Source organism: Coenobita brevimanus, chromosome 68 (genome assembly GCF_032717465.1).
Source record: "Coenobita brevimanus isolate Jiangsu-jjx chromosome 68, ASM3271746v2, whole genome shotgun sequence".
Lineage (NCBI taxonomy): Eukaryota > Metazoa > Arthropoda > Malacostraca > Decapoda > Coenobitidae > Coenobita > Coenobita brevimanus.
The window spans coordinates 14348807-14370262 of NC_137021.1; positions in this window are offsets into that span (position 1 = coordinate 14348807).

Sequence of the window (21456 nt, forward strand, 5' to 3'; positions counted from 1 at the left end):
AAGACCACTTTTTGTAACACCATGTTTTCTTGCATGAATTTTAACACTTATATATTGGATATTTCGCCCAAAACTTTACATTAATGTTTTTCTCTATTTTTAGAGGGTGAAATCAGCAAGGGTAACCGCCCCATTTCTGGGTATTATCATTCGATCAGTAGCCAAGCGTTTACCGACACAGTTCGTTGACGCGATAAGTCGGGTGCAGAGAATTCAACATTGCACGTGTGATAAATGCTTCGGCGCCTCGGTATATAAACATGCAGAGAGAAAACGAAAGAGAGAGAAAAAGAAAGTAAATATTTTAGCTCAATTATTCTTCTGGTATTGTTCAACTACCTCACCAGAAGTGTTGAAAGTTTACACCAAGATGAAATTACGATGACAGGCGTTTGTACAAACGCTCGCTCGCTCGTCACGCGCTCACAAAGTGCATTTTACTGATGACAGTGTAGGTACTAGATACGTGATGTAAGGTTAAGATTACAGAGGTGGAAGCCTCAGCGTGGGAACGAAAAGTGGTATGTATGTGGCAGTAGAAGCAAATGCTCAGATTACAGGTAAGAAAATTGGAGTGTGGTTTATAAAGGAAGAGGACGGAATAAAAAGGAAAAGATGTGGATGTGTGATGGGGAGATGAGGTAGAGGTCTCGTGAATTTGTATGTGTGCGTGTTTGCAAGCCAAGGTTTCCATATTTCTCTCTCTCTCTCTCTCTCTCTCCAGTACATATATATACGTACATACATACAAACATACACGGGTGTGTGTGTGTGTGTGTGTGTGTGTGTGTGTGTGTGTGTGTGTGTGTGTGTGTGTGTGTGTGTGTGTGTGTGTGTGTGTGTGTGATTATGAGAGAAGTCGACTGTGATTTGCTTTTTTCACTTGTACTGGTGCATTTGAATTATCTTTTTCTCTTTTTCGTTACTACAGATTATTTAAATGGGAAGATTACTGAGAATCACAGTGTTAACAATGCTTTCCTATTTCCTTTACCTAATACTGTCGCACTTAGTTACTAAATATTGACAAGCATTTCAATTTGTTACACCAAATGACTGACGGTGCAGGTAAGAATGTATGTTCGTAAATACGTCACTACGGGTCCGAGCTGTAGTGTAGGCTACGGGTTTCTTCAGTTTTTTTTTTTTTTTTTTTCCCGATTTCAACCAGGCTTGGTGAAATGGTTATGAGTCACTCAAGGGACTAACGTATTGGTTTAAGAACAATAGGTCGATGGTGAAGGTCACATGGCATGGTCAACTTAAACAGCTTTGATCCAATTTAAACTAAACATGGTGAAAGGATTCAAGGTAAGGCTACTGCGATGCGAGTGATTCTGAGAATAATCTGTCCACGGACGAGGTCAAATGTCAAAGTCAAAGTTAGACTCATGTCGTTGTGTTTGTGTGTTATCAAAATAACTACAACAGTTTTGATTTTACTTGGACTAAACTTGGTGAAAGGGTTGAGAATCAGCCAAGCGGATTAACCTATTGTTTTTTAGAGCAACAGGTCAAAGGTACATGACAGGGCCAAACTATTTTTTCTTTTAATCAGCTTTAAACCAAACTTGCTGGAAGGGTTCAAGGTAAGACAATGATGAAGGGATTCGATTTTGAGTACAGCTAGTCAAAAGCCAATGTTATACAGGATAGGGTCAAATTTTCTCAGCATCTCTTGTACTTGTCTGCGCCAGTTTCGTTCCGATTCGCTGAAAACAGTTTTATTTACCGAGTTTTATTCACCAGGAAATCTCGACCAGTCAGACGATTAGAGGACAGTGGAGTGAGAATATAATATGATTGTAGGTGTGAAGAAGGGTGATAGCTGGTTGGGAAAGTAGATGGGTGACTTGCGTTACAAACCGTGTAAAATGGAAAATGTGAAGAAGTATAATAGAGAGTGAGAACGCTGGGATGTGAGAAAGAGAAAGGTGTGTGGGTGGAGAAAACGTAAAAAACAAGTGGAGCAAGGAATGAGAAGGGAGTGTGGTACAGAGGAAGAAGAAAAGTAATGGGATTAGAGGAAGAGACCCTGATATGACTGTGAGGGAGAGGAAACGAAGTGGAGAGATGGAGAGAGAGGGAAGTGAAGCTATGATGCCAGTGAGATTGCAAGAGAGGAAAGAGGGGAAAGAGTTCATGGAAGAGAAACTGAAGTAAAAATGGAATTAGAGGCAGACACTCAGTTGTGAACGTTATGGGAGCTAGCAACATGGAGTACTGAGTAAGAATGTGGAGGGTGATGAAAAAAAGGGGGAAGGCATGTGAAGCTACGAGGCGAGGTAAAAGTGAACGAGGACAGAGAAATGGGAATGTAGACTGTGGAGGTAATAATGGAATTAGAGACGAAGAGTTCAGAACGTGGGTGAGAGTGAGCGAGGTGGTGAGATGCTACGTACATACACACATTCTTTTTTTAATGCAAGAAAGAAGAAACCAAAGGCCAGGAGCCCGCAAACCGTTCCTTCAAAGAAAAAAAAAAACAATACAAAAGAGAGCCAAATTCAACACCCGTTCATTTCGAGATGCCTGAACACACTGCGTCTGAAAGACTGGAGATCATAGGAAGTAGGAAATACAGACACAGGGAGACAGTTCCAGAGATGACCTATTGGATAAATGAAGGACAGGGAGTAACAGTTAACTCTTGCATTAGAGAGCTGGACAGAAAAGGGATGAGAGTTTGTTGCTAGACGGGTGCAATGCAACCGTCGTAGAGGTGGAGGGATGCAAGCAGACAGTTCAGAGGGGCAGTGACCATTGAAGTTGCGATGGAAAAGACAAGATGCAACAGTGCGGCGAAGAGATAGAGGCTGAAGGGAGCCAGTAAGAGAAGGAGAGTTAACGAGACGGTAAAGAGAGAGAGAGAGAGAGAGTGTGTGTGTGTGTGTGTGTGTGTGTGTGTGTGTGTGTGTGTGTGTGTGTGTGTGTGTGTGTGTGTGTGTGTGTGTGTGTGTGTGGAAGCAAAGCCACATGGACAGGCGTGAGAGAGGACACAAGACGTTTGAGAATGGAAGAAAGCACAGCGCCCACCTGCACCAACCTCTTCATTCATTCCTCTCTCTCAGGATTTCCGGAGTCACTTTATATCACGGTCTATCTGAAAGCCGAGTCACCCAAAGCCAATTTTCCACGTGATATGAGACCTTGAAAAAAAGTAAGTTAAAATGCCAGATTGGGAAGTTGATATACAGACTTTTTTTTTTTTTTTAACCCTGAGATTATCGCCTTACAAGACCTGTAATATCTCATGCCTTGTGTCTTCTGGTCAAAATCTTAACTGCCTGAAAAAGCAAAAAGTGACTGGCCAGGGCGAAGTGAGGCTGCAAACCTAGCAATTGCAGATTTCTGATACCAGTATTTTCCTTTGCATTTTCTCGATCACTGATGTCTCGACCTTCACCAGACGTACTCAGCCATGATAGATGCATTACCCCTCCTTTTGTTTTTTTTTTTCATTGCTTCCAGGTACTCACATCTCATACCAGCAACACGTCCTGAGAGCTACACGTTTTTACTGGCGTACGGTGAACAACCTTAAAGACAAATGGGGTTATGAAACAAGCAGTGCTCAAACTTAGCTTCAACTCCGTCTCTTTCATACTCAACAGTGAAAAAAAAAAAACGCGGAAACAATAACAATGACACCAACTTGAAAACCTTCATAAATGTTATACAATAAAAACAACTACTCATACTGTTAATGCTGCTGCTACTGCTACGGAAAAACTACAGCTACGGCTGCTGCTAATGCTGCTGCTGCTGCTACTACAGGAAAATAATAATAATAATAATAATAATAATAATAATAATAATGTGAATGAAGTATTGCCATGCAATACAAAGTCACCTACCGGATGATAACCAAATAGGCTATATATATATGTACTGTGTATACAATGTGGATATGATTGCCATAAGTGTGTACTGTACTGTGTACACAATATGGGTATGTAAAGACCTTGACTTGGGAGTACATAGCTGGTTATTGCGCGTGACACTGTCATGGTGTGGAGAACAATTGGATGAAATTTTATCAAAATCTGTCCATGCCTGTGACAGTTACAGAGCGGACACGTAATTGCGGACGGACTGACGGATGTACTGACGTGCTGAGGTACCGACCAGTTTGACCGGTAGGGGTCTAATAATAATAATATTAATAATAATAATAATAATAATAATAAATGAATAATAACAGTAGTAGTAGTAGTAGTAGTAGTGGTGGCAACAGTAGTAGTAGCAGTAGTTGTTGTTGTTGTTGTCGTCGTTGTCGTTGTTGTTGTTGTTGTTGTTGTCGTCGTCGTTGTTGTCGTTGTTGTTGTTGTTGTCGTCGTCTTTGTTGTCGTTGTTGTTGTCGTTGTTGTTGTCGTTGTTGTTGTTGTCGTTGTTGTTGTTGTCGTTGTTGTTGTTGTCGTTGTTGTTGTTGTCGTTGTTGTTGTTGTCGTTGTTGTTGTTGTCGTTGTTGTTGTTGTCGTTGTTGTTGCTGTTGTCGTTGTTGCTGTTGTTGTCGTTGTTGCTGTTGTTGTCGTTGTTGCTGTTGTTGTCGTTGTTGTTGTTGTCGTTGTTCTTGTTGTTGTAATGATAATAATAATAATAATAAAAACAATACTACCAGTACTTCTACTATACTGTACTACTACAATAATAATAATATTCATTATTATCATCATTATTATTATTATTATTATTATTATTATTATGTGGGAGGTGGGGGCGCTCACCATCCACTCACTCGATGCAGTGCTGCTCTCGGATGTCTACCCTTTCCACTCGTCCATCCTTCTTTCCTTGCATCCTCTTCTGTCTTCCTTTCCTTCATTCTTTCCTCGTCCTTCTGCCTACGGGTGACTCTACACTGAGTGATAAGCCAGTTAGTTTCCTGTACACAAGGAAACCATTTACTGCGCTAGGTGGTAACCACATACCCAAATTTTGGCGCCTGGTGGTTTAGTGGGTAATTATTGCGCTCCAATCGGATTGAGCCGGTGAAGGTTTATATCCAAGGGATGGTTGGGGTTTATTGCTCACGTAATGTCACTCAGGGATGAGTGAGGTTGGTCACTCTCATCTTAAATGTCAAGACCAACTGCCTAGCCCCGGGCGCCTACGCTCCTCATGGGGCAACGTAGGATTGGATGATGGATGGATGGATGGATTATTATTATTATTATTATTATTATTATTATTATTATTTATTATTATTATTATCATTTATTATTATTATTATTATTATTATTATTATTATTATGTGGTAGGCGGGGGCGCTCACCATCCACCCACTCGATGTAGTGCTGCCCTCGGGTGTCTGCCCTTTCCTCTCCTCCATCCTTCTTTCCTTCCATCCTCTCCTGTCTTTCTTTCTTTCATTCTTTCCTCGTCCTTCTGCCTACGGGTGACATTGCATTCCCTCTTCCGTCTTTCTTACCTTCATTCTTTCGTCTTCCTTCTGCCTGTGGGTGACTCTACACTGAGTATTGGTTTCCTGTACACCAGGAAACCATTTACTACGCTGGGTGGTAACCATATAACCAAATTTTGGCGCCTGGTGGTTTAGTGGGTAATTACGGCACTCCAAATCGATTGAGCCGATGAAGGTTTATATCCAAGGGTTGGTTGGAGTTTATTGCTCACGTAATGCCACTCAGGGATGTGTGAGGCTCGTCACTTTCATCTTAAATGTCAGGATCACCTTGCCTTGCCCCTGGATCCTACGCTCCTCATGGGGCAACGTAGGATTGAATGATGATGATGATGATGATCATTATTATTATAATATCTCATATTCATGGGGGCTGAAGATATTCAAACCAAGGCTCTTTGATCTCACATAGCACACAGATCAAATAAAAAAGAAACTCCTTTTTAGGGTACAATTTCCGACCGTCATGAGATATAGGAGGTACGAGGCTGCTAAAAAAAAAAAAAAAAAAAAAAAAAAAAAAAAGTGCTAGGCGGTGAACTGCCACATCTCGCCAATGAAAAGAGAAGGTTACAGCTTACAGTCGGAAAATATTGGAAATGTTTCTTGCCCCATGTTTTTTCTCCCTATACCATTTAACCTGCTCACTATCTTTGGCCAAACCCATTTCCGACCTACGAGATGAAGTGAAACAGGATCCAGAAACAAGGAGAGAGTACAACAAGAGAAGAACGGTGATAATGACGATAATTATTTACATATAAATGTTCTTTTACGTATACAAGAAACTCACACTTAACCTAGCAACACTTCATCCTTCTCGATTTCTCGTCGAGCCAGAAGCCAGTGAGGAAATAATGTCACACGCATCACGGTCTTAATAATTATTCTCGGGGTGTCCTCTTTCCTACTCCGTCATGGTCCACCTCCCCTTACGCAAAGAAATATTACGATGGCATGTTAATGATAACTAATGGAAAAAGAAAGGTCGACAATAATTACTGAATCCACTATAAAGCGTCTATAACCATATTAATGCAGGTAAAATAGCCAATGATACTGCTGTAAAGGTCTACTACTGCATCAGTCCCGTCACTAAATCTATATAACTGCACAGGATTAAAAGAAATGGTAATGTTAATGACAGATACTTAGCCAACCTTAAACAATACCCAATGATGACGTAATGAATATGCAAGCCAGCATTATGTTCCGCAAGTGTCGGTGAACATAGACTCAAGGACTACTTGAGGGAAATTAGAAAGAGATTATAATAACACATGTGAGTGTACCAGCAGGCAACTCCAATGTAAAAAAAAATGTATTTAAAAAATGCATTAACGATATCTCTGAAGCTACCACAAGTCAATATAACAGATGGTTGTTAGGCCGCCGTTAGCTGACCGCATCTGCCGGACACCCTGAAAAACACGATTAAATGGACGGAAAATCGAGCGAAGCTTGAAGACGGCTAGGCTCGTGCGAGTCGGTTCCGTGAAATTTTGGAAAACCTAAATATCTTAAAAACTGTGCCCTTGGAACATAACTGAGGGGCACCGAACCACCTCCCCCCCATGACCAAACTAAGCTGGCAGCCTTCAATCGCCTCAGCACATTCCCAAAGGTTTAATCCCATATTCTCAAAGTCTTAAAAATTACCTAACCTCATGACAGAGAACAAGTTCCCTGGTACGATAAATTAGGTTGGAGTGTTAGCGGGTGCCGGCTGGTTGACTACGTTAGTCTATCATTAACTCAGTGAATTTCCGCGTTTCAATGCCGGGCCCTGGGAGGGTCTGGCATTATTATTATTATTATTATTATTATTATTATTATTATTATGACGTCGACGACGACGACGACGATCACGATATGATGATGATGATGATGATAACATGCATCATTAGTTTTTTAAAGTGCTTGCGACAGCTCATTCTACTTTTACAATCGCTCTCAGCGATATCTTCTGTGTCATCATTATCATCACTTAGTATCATTATCCTGACCCCCTTTCCCGAAGAGAGTGAAGTAATATCAAGAAACACGAAAATAAAAAAAATACAAAGTGGAAGTACCCACAACATGCCCCATGAAGTGGACCACACCACAATCTACTCATTATTCAGGTCTTGGAATTCTGGCTTCATCTCACAGACATAAATATCTTATCACAATTACTACACTTACCATAACATCCACGATAACATCTTCCAGTTTTAACAGTTACGTTTAATGCACTCATCACAAAATTCGCTAGTATACTAATATCACAACCATCATTAACATCATCACCACTCAGGTCATCACTCCATCACCACTATTAACCAATATCACTGCCACCACTATCACCACAATCACTCCCATTAATAACCACGATCACAGGCACAACTACCATAACTACCACCAACACTCACATCACGACTCTCACCAATACCACATGCACCAACATCACCTTCATCACTATGGCTATCACACACATACAACCTGGATCACAACCACCGCCCAAAATACCACCAGCATTGTCACCACCACGAACATTACCACTCGCACCAAACATTACCGTTGCCAATAACATCACCACCAGCACCATTACCAACACCGCTGCCAACATCCCTACCATTTCAGTCGCCAACAGCACTGATTTAACTACCATCAAAAGCACAGCATCATCACTTTCAACAATAACAATACCACCATCATAACCAGCCCTACATTACCACCAAAAGTCATGGCTTGTTCAAAAAACGTGAGTTCGATCTTGGACTGGGGCAAGGAACGGTGTGACTGATTTGTTTTTCGCTAAGAGACTTTCACAAAAATTATCAACATGTCACAAATACATTCCTGCTATTACTAGTACACCATATCTGAATTAAACTCAACTGGCTTGTTTTCAGTATGGACAGTCGGTGTTATCGCCTAAAAGGAGACATGTGAAGGTGTGTGGCAGGTAGGAGGATTGGTGGACCTCAGGGAAACGCACTGTCAAAATCTATTCCTGCAGCCCGACATATAAATGAAAAATATCCGCACCACCTCTACTACTGCCACCACCGCCACTGCCACGATCGTTCCTACCAACACTACCACAACTGACACCACCACTTCGCCTACAACATTCCCACTAACATCATTACCACCACTCGCGATATTTCCACTAGTACTACCACCACCATAGACAACATCCATATAGCCACCACCACCACTACCTCTACTATCAACGTTCCCACCACCACCACCATCACTTCCAAAACTATCAACACTCACCACCACCATCACCACCACCATCACTTCCACAACAATCAACACTCGCCACCACCATCACCACCACCACTACCACCACCCCTACCATTACTCCTAACATTCCATCAACACACACCTACTACTACCTTCAACATCATTACCACTACCACACTATCCGCAACCACTGCCACTAATATTAACATCCACTACTCCCACTATTACCAACATTCCCACCACCACAGCAACCACTATTACCAACATTTCCACCACCACCACCACCAGAACCACTACTACCAACATTTCCACCACCACCACCACAACCACTACTACCAACGTTCCCACCACCACCACAACCACTACTAACAACATTTCCACCACCACCACAAAGACTACTATCAACATCCCCACCACAACTACCATAACCACTGCCATCACTTTCAACATTCCCATCACCACCCCCACCACCACCAATCCCACTATTACCAATATTCCCACAACCATTATTACCAACATTCCCACCACACCACAATCGCGGCCACCAACATCCCTCCACTACCACAACCACTCCTACCAACATTTCCCCGAACAACACAACCACTACTAACTACATCCCTCCACTGCCAGTACCACCACCATTTCCACCAACACTACTACCAACATTCCCACCACCACCACCACTGCTGCCAACCCTTCCACCACCACTACTTCCAACATTCCCACCACCACCACTGTTGTCAACCCTTCCACCACCACTACTACTATCAACATTCCTACCATTACCAATGCTGCCAACCTTTCCACCACCACTACTACCAACATTCCCACCACCACCACTGCTGTCAACCCTTCCAACACCACTACTACCAACATTCCCATTATCATCACCACTGCTGCCAACCCTTCCACCACCACTGCTACCAACATTCCCACCACCACCACTGCTGTCAATCCTTCCACCACCACTACTACCAACATTCCCACGACCACCACTCCACCACCACTACTACAAACATTTCCACAACCACAACTGCTGCCAATCCTCCCAGTAGTACCAGCAGCACCGTGAGGCAGGCTGGTGGGAAGTGACATAATGAGGTGTGAGTGTCCCTGGGTCGGGGCTGGAGGCAGAGTTTACCCGAAGACATTCACGGTGATGTGTTGCGCTCCCGCCTTCAGGGACCGCGTCACTCTTCGTTACACCCGCCTCATGCCTCGCTCTCTCTCTCCGACCCTCCTTGCTTCTCTTTCTCCCTCTCTCCTTTCCTCTTCTCCCGACGCTCTCTCTCTTTCCATCCTGTCTCACTCTCCTTTCCTCTTCTGCTGCCTCTCTCTCTCCCTTCGTCTTCTACTTCTCTCTCTCTCTCTCTCTCTCTCTCTCTCTCTCTCTCTCTCTCTCATTTCTTCTCTCTGCCCTTTTCTCTTGTCCTGTTCTTCCGCCTCCCTTTTCCTCTCCTCTTAGGTCTCTCTCCTATCCTTTATTCCTGCCTCTGTATACGACCCTCCTGCTTCCCTCACTTTTTCTCTTCTGTTTCTCTCTCCTTTCCTCTTCTCCTACCTCTCCCTTCATTCCTCTTATCCTGCTTGTCTCCTCTTTCCTCCTCTCCTACTTCTCTCCCCATTCCTCTTCTTCATCTCTCTCCTTTCCTCATCTTCGGCCTCTCTGTCTGTCTGTCCGTCTATCTGTCTGTCTGTCTGTCTGCCTGTCTCTGTCTGTCTGTCTCTCTGTCTCTCTCTCTCTCTCTCCTTCATCTCTGCTTTTCCTATCACGTTCATCTTTCCAGGCATCTCTTATTCCTCCTAATGCTCTCCTCCTGTTTCTCCCCTTCTCCTTCCTTGTTTCATTCTCATTCCACATGTCTCCTCCACGTCTTCCCTTTCTGCTCTTCTCCCCGTTTCTCTCCATGCCCTGCCTCTCATCTCTTCTTTCTCATTCCATACATCTACTCTTTCTGCCTTTGTTCGTTTCTTTCTGTCTCCTCTTTCCTCTTACTTTTGCTCTCTTCCTCCTGCCTCCCCTTTCCTCCAGTGTTTTCTCCCTGTTTCTTGATTCTCCTTCTCTCTCATCTCTCCTCGCCTCCTCCTTCCTCTCTTTTTCCCAAGCTTAACCTCTCTTCTCCTCTGGTCGTAACTCTTTTCCCCAACTTATCCTGTTTTCCTCTTTCCTCATCTTCCTTAGTCTTTCCGCTCCTATGGTTCGTTCACCTTAACTTGCAGAACATTTTCGTTCTTTTGCGGTTGATTTTATGTAATTCATTGAGGGAATAGGACATTACGAAGGTTCTATATCCTTTCAACAGCACATCCTCGTAACTCTTGTTACAGTTCAGCATTCATAACGGAAATATGGCAATTTTAGACCAGACTAAAACTTAAAGAGTAAAGCTACACGTCTCCGACTCGTCCCATCCTTCGGCTTCTTCTTCAGTCCCATATTTCCTCCTTCATCCTCTCTCCTTTTCGACTTCTTATTACCCATCGCTACTGCATCCGTCCTCCCACCACTTTCCCTCTCCTACTTTTGCTTTCTGTCTACCTCTAACCTTCTCCTTTTCCGGCCGTTCTTTCGGTACCTCTCCCCATTTCTTTTTCATTTTCTTTCTAATTCTCCTCCTTTCCTTTTTCTCCTGATCCTCGTCATTCCATAACTTTGATCTTGACATTCATCTTTTCAACCCTTAACCCCCTCTTCCATCTACTTTTCTACCTAACCCTCCTCTCTCTCTCTCTCTCTCTCTAACTTTGCCCTTTTCCTGCTCTTAGGTTCATATCCAGTCCCTCTTCTTCGTACCTCTTCTCCCTTCCTCCTCTTCCTTCTCCATCTGCCTTTCCTTCCATGCCTCATCTTTTTTCTTTCCTTATCTCTTTCTCCTGTTCTTTGTTTTATACCTCTCCCCTTCACCTTCTCCTTTTCTTACAAACTTTCATGTTCTCTCCTCGTCTTCCTCCAAGGACGTAGCCGTGATCTGGGGGAGGAGACGGGACATGGGCCTCTCATCCAAAACAGGCTTACTTTTTTTTGGGGTGGGGGAAAACCTTATCATAGGAGCATCAGTTTGGAGAAAAATGAAGGACCAAATACAAAATGTTTCTTTGTATTGTATGCATAATAATATTAAAACACTTTTATGATAAGGTGCTTCAACAGTAAATGAATATTTTCAGTACACTAGTAACAAAGCTATCAACATCTTTTACGGACCTACACGTTACAAGGTTTCTGAATACGGGGAATAAAATAAATGCACATTTTCCATAATTTTAAGCTATTTTCTGTTTCCCTTTAACTACCTGTAGGAGAAATGATGCCTCGTACAGTCCAAATTATTCTGGTTTAATCTCAAAACATACTTCTATCCTAGCAAGGCCACTGATAATGATGTGCCCTCATTCCCCCCTAAATAAAAATCCTGCCTCGTTCTTCGTTCCTTACCTCCGATCTCTTTTTCCTCATGCTCTCTTCACAACTCTCTTTTCCTCATCCCCCTGGTCTTCGTTCCATGCTCTTCTCCTCCTTCCTATCTTTTATTTCTTCTGCTCCTCTCGTCCTACCCTTGCTTCTCGTTACCTGCGTCTCCTGACTCCTCATCATCTTGTTTGTATCTTCTTCACTCAATTCCCGTGGTGCCAACCTTCTCTTCTCGTTTCTACTTTTCTTTACTCAAGTACAAGGTTTACTGTCTCTGTCCTTAGCTCTCTCAGTAAGGTGGCGTCGTTCTGTAGCTCATTCCTGCTGCCTCCATCGATTACATTCAGCTCATAGGTGTCTTCTTTTAGTGGAGGGGCTTATGTGGGCTGCATCTGACCCCTCCAGCTCGAAAACTGTCTGGTGGCAGCAAAAATAAGATACAATGACGTCGGTGCACTTACGGGGTTTACTCTTCTGCGGTCGCTTCTTCTTTCGTATTTTAATCTGACTAACGCCAGACAATCTGGTTTAGCTGCAAGTATGGGAGCCTCACAGTGTTATCATTGGTATCATTAAACCTATTATTGTCGGGTGTTTGTTCAAATTTCAGCTAACTCCATACGCTTACATATATGCTAAGAAAGAATCATAGGAACCTGACTGTTAATCTTCCCTTATTTTCACCTAAATCCTCTTTTACTTTCCTATTGTTACGTTCTTCTTTCCTCTGCTGACAAAACGGTACGCCTTTTGATTTACTTTCATTTTATTTTTGAGTGTCCGAGAACATGAAAAAATTTCTCAGTTGAATATAATCATGTGGATATACTGTACAATTCTCATGGACATAACGGGTTAATAATTTTCCTCTATTTCAGTTATAGATTATCGTATTACTCTTCTGTTTTCTCTAACGTTTCTCTGATTCACATCTGTACATGGGATTAGGTCTTTTTGTTAGTCTGTCCGTCTGGTTGTCTGTCTGACCTCTGAATGACGGGGAGCTGCACAATCTTCAGCTGTTGTTTGCTGGTCATTTCCGTCTGGTGGTGGTGGTGATAATAACGGTTATGTGGTAGAGGATGTGGTGATGAGAGTGGTGGTGGTCGTTCTGATGATATAAGCAGTGATGATAATGGTGGTGGTGACTGGTGGTGGTGGTGATAGTAGAAATGACTGTGATGGAAGCAGTGGTGGTGATGGATGGGACTATTCATAACGGTAGTGATGGCAGTAGTGGCGATGATGGTGGTTATCGTGATCGTGGTGGAGGTAACGGTGATGATGAGAGAGATTGTGATGGTAAGTGGTGATGGCAATGTTGGTACTATCGGTGATGGTGATGGCTGTGGTGACAATACTGATTTCAGTAAATTTAGCAGTGATGGTTATAGTGGTATATGTGATTGTTGTAGTTGTAGCAAGCAGTATTGATGATAACGATGAAGGCATTGGTGGTGAAAAAAAAACTATGGTTGTGTTGATCATTGCGGCAATGGCGCCTGCAAAGCCCGAGTCGGTAACCAAGTAAACTACAGGTATCTATGGACTGAACTTTAAGAAAGAATGTGGAAAGCAGTGTAGGCAACATTCTGGAAGGATAACAACCGGCTGGGGCTGGCAACCATTGACATAAGAGCGCTTCGCCTGATGTCCTGCGCAAGGTCACAAAAACGCTGGATGCTGTCTCATGCTGATTTGAGGTTAGTAGTTCCTATCATATCGAATAGTGTCGGATCCTATGACAGCTCACTGCTAAAACCACCACCTGATGTTTAAGCGAACTGGAAGAGTTGGCATGAAACTATGGTGGATCTAAATCCCAATGCATTCAATATTGCTGGTAGCCTAGCAGGAACTGGACGTCAGGTGGTTTTGCTGCCTCCCGTCCCACCCTGTCTGCAAGTGTGCTCATGCATGGAAAAATGTCAAATTACCGCCAGTCTATGTTCACTTAACTCCTGTAACTCACTCTTTAAACTGCCTGGTGTTAAATAAAATACAAGAGATATCCACCATAAAAAGGTTAATGGTATCAGTTATAACACGTTTAGGTCCGTAAGACCTACTCTCAGCTCAATAAAAACAATTAGCGTTAACAGGAATAAAACAATACGACTGTCCAAACCATGAAAGGGTTAAAAAGAAATACCATACCGAAATATGAAAAAAATTGTCAGACGCTGGTTACGTCAGCTAGCTTTATTGCGTTGTCCTTTGCCTGTCATTCGAAAGTTCTCATAGAGTATCTTCGTCCTGGCCGTCTCTGTTGCGATACATTAATTCATTATGTTCCTCGCCTTACCACATTCCTAACTAGTGCATATTTCTACTCCCATTCCCAAAATTTTATTAGCTGAGTTTTACAGCCCTTAAATTTTTGATCCCTGATAATTCATCTACTGTATAGCCGCAGGAGCTGTTTTCTGTGTATCTTATTTTTTTTTTTCCATCTGGCCTTTATTGCCCGTGTTGCCACCAGCATCATCGACGAACATCACTTTAACCCCTAAGCAGGTAAGTATCGATCCACCTGATATTTTATTCTTGCTAAGGACTGACGACACTGTTCACTTACAGGGAAACCCATAGCCGCCGAAACGGTATCATTTTGATGGGCTCTTTTATTATTATGGCCTAAGTAGATACTGTGTCTATAGACGTAGCCGAGGGGTTTGATTAGATGGAGATATCGTAAGTGTATCGTAGATTCATGGCTGCCCCTCTATCACCAGTGGAGTGTGTGGGCCGCTGCTATATGGTGCGCCGTCGAGTTGAGTGAGTAGGTAGCTCTCTCTCTCTCTCTCTCTCTCTCTCTCTCTCTCTCTCTCTAACTCACTTTCCCTCTCTGTGTATTCTTTTATCGTAAGTGAGGTGAGTTGGAGTCACTTCTTGGGCCATGGAGTTTTATTGTACAAAGTTACATGGAGATGTGATTGACAGCGTAACGTAATGTAGCGTGACGGCGAACCTCCTGGCTGACCCTATCTCCTGCCTTGTGCCCTCGATCGTACTCTCGGGCTCTATTCCTTTACAGCTGCTTTCCTGGAGTTATATACCGACCAGTGCACTGGTGTGTCTTTGTCTGGTACCTTTCCATAGGTAGCTTTCCATGACGTCAGATAACTGGCTAAAGTTGGTTATACTGCGTTCTCATGAAATATTTGTACTGTGTGACTTAAAAAGCTTGTGATACAACGGGTGGTCCAACATTCCTGAACTAGAATATGTGTTCGACTTTCCCTGTACACCAGACGTGACTTACTGTGTAAGCGTTGCTCATATCTATACCTATATATTAATGTATATAATTATTGCATATTGTCATAACATTAATGCCTACAACTGAAGCATACGACATACAACTTTATTCAATTAAGACAGACTCATGGCTGAATCATGTCGATCAATCCAACTGGGAAATTCTTGGGGGGCGGGCGGGGGAAGGGGGATAGAGTCACTGTCTTTGGGCTTTCAAGGACAGCCAGCGTGGGTGGATTCGGAAACTGAGTAAGGCTATGCATCCTTGAAAGGGTGAAATCTCTGACAAATTAATGGGTTGTATTCTTGCTCTACAGTGCTGTAGTTAGCACTTAATCCTTCAGTATAGTTATTTCTTATCATTTTAATCTGGCTACCATTTTACAATTTTATGCAAATTAGGATAGATCTCTAGTCTAGATCAAGGCTGTAATTAATTCCTTCTACGCTGAATAAACTGTATAAAGAGAGAGGATAAAACAAAAAAGCCATCCTTTATAAGGGTTAAGCCATCCAATATAAAAGATTAAGGTTATCCATGCTAGTTAAGCTTAATATTGCAGTGCAAGCTTACACTGTTTTAGAAACGTGTAAAAATACGTACGTCCCGAGGTATCTCTGGCATCAGAGACAAGAAAATAGCTTTCCTGAGGACGTAATAATTGCGAAATAATAGCAGAGCCAACTGACAGACGTTCAGAGCAAAGCAGTTTGACTTTAACGAGGGGCTTCGTCATGGTGGTGGTTATCCAATAATTATTCTCCCTTCTCGCAACCCCAACCCCCAACAGAACACACTCTAATGACAGTGATGGATTATAGGATGAGGTTATTCCGGTACACACACACACACACACACACACACACACACACACACACACACACACACACACACACACACACACACACACACACACACACTATGATGACAGTGATGGAATAAAGTATGGGATTATTCTCTTCACAATCGGTTCCCCTCTCTTCCTCCCCAACCTCCAAACATAACACACAGTGTGATGGAATGTAGTATGGGGTTCTTCCAGCACCGTCACAGTAGGTTTCCTTCTCCAACCCCCTAACAGAAGACATTACAATGATAGTGATGGGAAACGGAACACTCTATAATAATGGTGATGGGAGAGTGTATTGGGTTTTTCCGGCATTGTCACATTAGTTTGTTCCAACTGTCTCCCCAATCCCCCGACGAAACACCCTTTATTTAATGACAGTCAAGGAATATAGTCAGGGGGTTATTCCGGCACCATCACAATAGGTAAAAAGGGAATCATTACGAGTACTACAACCTCGATAAACAGTTAATCTGTGGGCATAAACTGCGCTGGACTTTATGGGCTGGAACCATCAGAGCAGGTAGTAGCACAAAAGGCCTGGCATGAAACAACAAAATAGCGTATTATATCTGATGGTTGGGGCGGGACAGTGCCACTCCTTTGATGCTTTGTGTGTCGCGGAAAACATTTAGCTAATCATTGCGCCCGTTGGAATGAAACGTGGACACAAAAAGAGAATTGTAGCGCTATGAAAGACAACATAAGGCAAAGCGCACACGATAATCGATACAAGCAACTATGTCAGCTTCCGTGATAGAATGGTTTGTGTGTTAATTTCTGTGAAGCCAAAAGAACAACTGGAATGGAATGGAGTTTAATTTGCACATGTCCATTGACTTTTGGGATGCTCGTTCGCAACGAAATAAAATACCGACATTCCGACATACCGTATATATGCATCTTTACACAATGACGGTGCAGAAAAAAAAAAAAAAAGCCTGAATTTATATTTATCTGTCATTGCTTAATTAACTTTTGTTAACCATTTGGTTGATAAATGAGGAGCTTATATACTTTTCCGCCTAACTATAAACAAAACATTTCATACAGAAAATTTTCACAGCAGGAGAAGTTTCAACCATAACTGTTAAGCAGTATGGTGACGGACCTTAGGGGTTCAGAAAAAAAAAAAAAAAAAAAAAAGCCTGAATTAGCAAATTCACAAAACCGATGTCATATTCATAATGAATTTTTAAGTATCTTTAAATATTTCAAATCGTGAATCTTCGTAAATATGAATTAAGCCATATATGAAGAATCTTTAGGCATTTATGAATTATCAACCACTAAATCTTTAAAAATATAACAACTTAAAAATATCTATAAATATTTCTTAACATCTCCATACGAAAAAAAAATCAAAGAAAAATAAGGCCGATAAAGGCCACTGTTTGATTCAAGACAGGGAAAAATCCAGCGATGGTTCTAGGAATGCTCCTGCAACAGCCCTTGAGGCTTTTGCGGGGTTGTAGGGGGCTATTTTCCGATAGGTTCTCAGTAATTAGGTAATTCAGTGACAGCAACGTTTCTAGTCCAGCACTTCACAGGATCTGAAAAAAGCTGTTCCGAGTGCTTTACTAGCAAAAAAAAAAAAAAAAAAACTTTGCATTTTATTTCAATCAACGCCAGACGAAATTAGTTATCTCAGTGTTAATAAATTTAAGGATTTTATAAACATATCTTCATCAGTTTTACACCATTACGGCTGTTTTAAACTTATCTCCATCATTTTGATATATGAATATTCGAGTATGCTAACTGACCAAGAAAACCACGGCTCCCATCTGCTGTACGAGTACGAAATGCAGTGAGGGAGATGCCCACTTCCCTCACCACGCAGGTTTTAAGGACGCCTAGCGATTGCACTTCCACACTAACTTCCCCACCGCTCAAACTTTTTTCCCTCTCTTCCGGGTCAGGTGCTTTACTCCAGACGGGTGTATATCTTGCCCAGCAAGTTCTCCTCGCAGCCGATATCCTCCAGCGGACTAACTTTCTTCCAGGGTACACGTCCAGACAGTTCCCGGGGCGCTCTAGACTCCGACGGAGGCGCAGAAGGAGGAGGATCACAGTGGCTGGCCTGTAAATCACGGTGGGTTAATTTTCAGGGGAAGGCAGAGTCTCGGCCTAGGGAGTACCAGAGGGTCGGAATGGGCCAACTTCCTCCCTGAGTCCATGTCATTATTCACGGGGTGTAATGGCTGGATGAGAGAGAGAGAGAGAGAGAGAGAGAGAGAGAGAGAGAGAGAGAGAGAGAGAGAGAGAGGATATGAAAAAGAGAGTACCGGTACGTTATGGTAACGAAATGGAACTGCTGAACAAATGGCAAGATTTTTGAAATGCAGGTGAAGATGCTGGAAAACCTTAGGAAGACAGAGCAAGAGAGTGGAACATACGAAGAAAAAAATGTACCAAACTACAGTATTTCACGCTATAGTTTTACATTTTCGAAGCTACATCGTCGTAGTTGTATTTCTCAGTAAACAAAATATTAAAGTAACGCGTTTTGGTTTCCTTTTCCAAAAAATAATGACATATCTCTACGACTTTCATTTACATAACTAATATTACAATAAGAACGGCCATAACGTGTTGGTCTGACTGAGGGAATAGTGAGATTTTGAAAACTGCCTTTACTTCGAATCTGCTTGTCGCATCAAATAATTATACACGATGTTTTTGGGAAGGGTTTGCTTTAGGAGCGATATGACCAAGTGCAGCTGATCTACAATGAACATCAAAACAGTTTGACTTAGTTTAGAAGAGAACACAGGTATGAAATAAATGGCATGAAACCAATCAGATGTAAAAACTGGTGCAATGTAAAAGATGAACGGACACATCGCAGTTAACATCAAGATTTAATTAAAATTAAAAATGTTTTAATACGGACGTCAGATCAAACACTGACGTGCCTAAATCAATGAAGGCCGTTGTCATGGTCATGCGTCAAAACCATAACATATTCTTCATTTTAACTTGGCCTAAAATTGTCATCTCAATTCTGAATGCTCTGCTGTAGTAAAAGATTGAAACCAGAATTTGGTTCTAATAACTAAAATCTGCTCTGGAATGCATACAGAACCAAAGTTTTTATTAAGTGCTATGGAATATCGAGCAATAGTTTTGACTCTTTTTGCCATTAAGTTTTGGGAACTAAGCTTCAGAAGCTATGGGCAGTGTTGAGGTACAAAGCTTATAGTAAACTTCATGAAATTTTATGATGAAGCAATGTGCGACCCAAAAATCGGTTGCTTTTATGGGACAATATTAACCCTAAAAATGACAACGAAAATGTGTGGGAAGCGCTTTTGCCTTTGATTTTCTAGCTGTGTATGAAATAGCACTGTAACTGGGTGAGGGACAGAGCAAAACCGAAGAGATTTAGGAGAAAAGATTATGGGTTCACGGAAAACAACTGAAAGATAAGGGACATGGGCAAGGCTGTGAAGATAAGAGAGGAGTGGGAGGGAGAAAGAGAATGAAAGAGACAGACGGGAATACGCGAAACAAGCCGCTGGTTCTGCCATGCCTCCTCCCCTACACCCTTCCCATCACCGAGGGAGAGCCAGATAAAGCCCCGCTGCTCCCCCACCACTCCACCGGCGCAAAAATACGGCAGAAAATACATGGGGAAAAAATAGTCGATACCGAACGCCCACCAATCCAGCAATCAATGGACGGCGTCGCAAAAACAGCCATTTTTCAAACACAGTCCAATAACGTACAGCACCAGAGTTATTTTACAAAATCGTTTATATAGGCACATTTACAAGTATCGCTTTCGTTTACATGGAGGGGGGCCGCTTGTATATGTTTGGGTGGGACTCACAGGCTCCGATACAAACGCAATAACGGGAGAGAAGCGAGACAGGGCGCCGACACCCGCTGATGCTCCCGTATTATATAAGCCACCAGCACCTCCGCCAGAGCGAAGTACTGCCTGCTGGGGGAGGGAAAGCGAGGGGAACTATGTGAACTAAGAGGGTGAATTATTGGGTAATTGCTGGGGAGGGAGTGACTGCATAGACCGAGGATATTGCTACATATATCGACGTGTATTATTTTGGTACGGCAAAACAAGAAACAACAATAGAATCATATTCAAGAAATGTTAACGAAGTATTTTAGCCTGTGTGGATAAAGTTAGCCAGGAAATGACTCCATAATGATATTTTAAAAAGAGCTACCTATACTGAAATACTTTAGCGTATTTGGATAAAACTAAGCACACACACACACACACACACACACACACACAAATATATATATATATATATATATATATATATATATATATATATATATATATTACTGGTACATATATCGAGGTATATTACTGAGCAAAGTTAACCTCTGTCAGATGAATAACTTATTAAATTTTTTGTAGGTGCGAATGTTACGTGTTTTTCTGCCGTCGTTTGTAAGTATAATAATAATGGTCAAATTTTTTTTTTTTTTTTTTTTTTGGCCTATCGACCATTGGAGCCGGAGCCCCTGGTCATTAAGGCAAAAATATATATATGTATATACTGTACACTGACATACTGTATATACCTGTATACAATATATACGAACATATATATAAATACATATATAAATACATACATACATACATACATACACATATCCATGCATATGAACATACACACTTTGATGCACACGTACATATATATATAAAATAATTTTTATTTTATTTTTATTTATTTATTTTTTTGACCTTATATTACTTATAAACAAAAATACCTACTCTAAAGACCCTAAAACTAATCACCTAACAAACAAATCGCTAACCTATACTAAATCCTAAGAGACAAATAACTAGACCTACACTAATGGTAAAAATGCCTCGACCAAGAGAACACCATCGACTGCAGATATGTAATGCCTCTCTACATTACACACCTGCACTCATCACTTGGTGACTGTCAGTCGAGGCACAACCTAATGTAGGGGACATCAATATATGAAAGAGAACCAGACGAGTCAGGAACATTTCCATATACGTCAGCTGTCGGCCCTTATTAGTAACTTCAGGAACATGGTATAATGTATTTACATAATATGTACAAAAAGTGAAGAACCTCGCCCAACAGACCACCATGGACAAAATGTAACGATAAATACCTCAGGGTTGACGTGCGCGGAGTTGGTGGGTGATCAACATTTTCTTGATGCTCTTTTACAGTGAATAAAGCGACAAGTTGGTTATAACTTGCGAGTTTACTGATAAAATATTGTATGATTTTACTGGAAGACTAGTTAGAGTG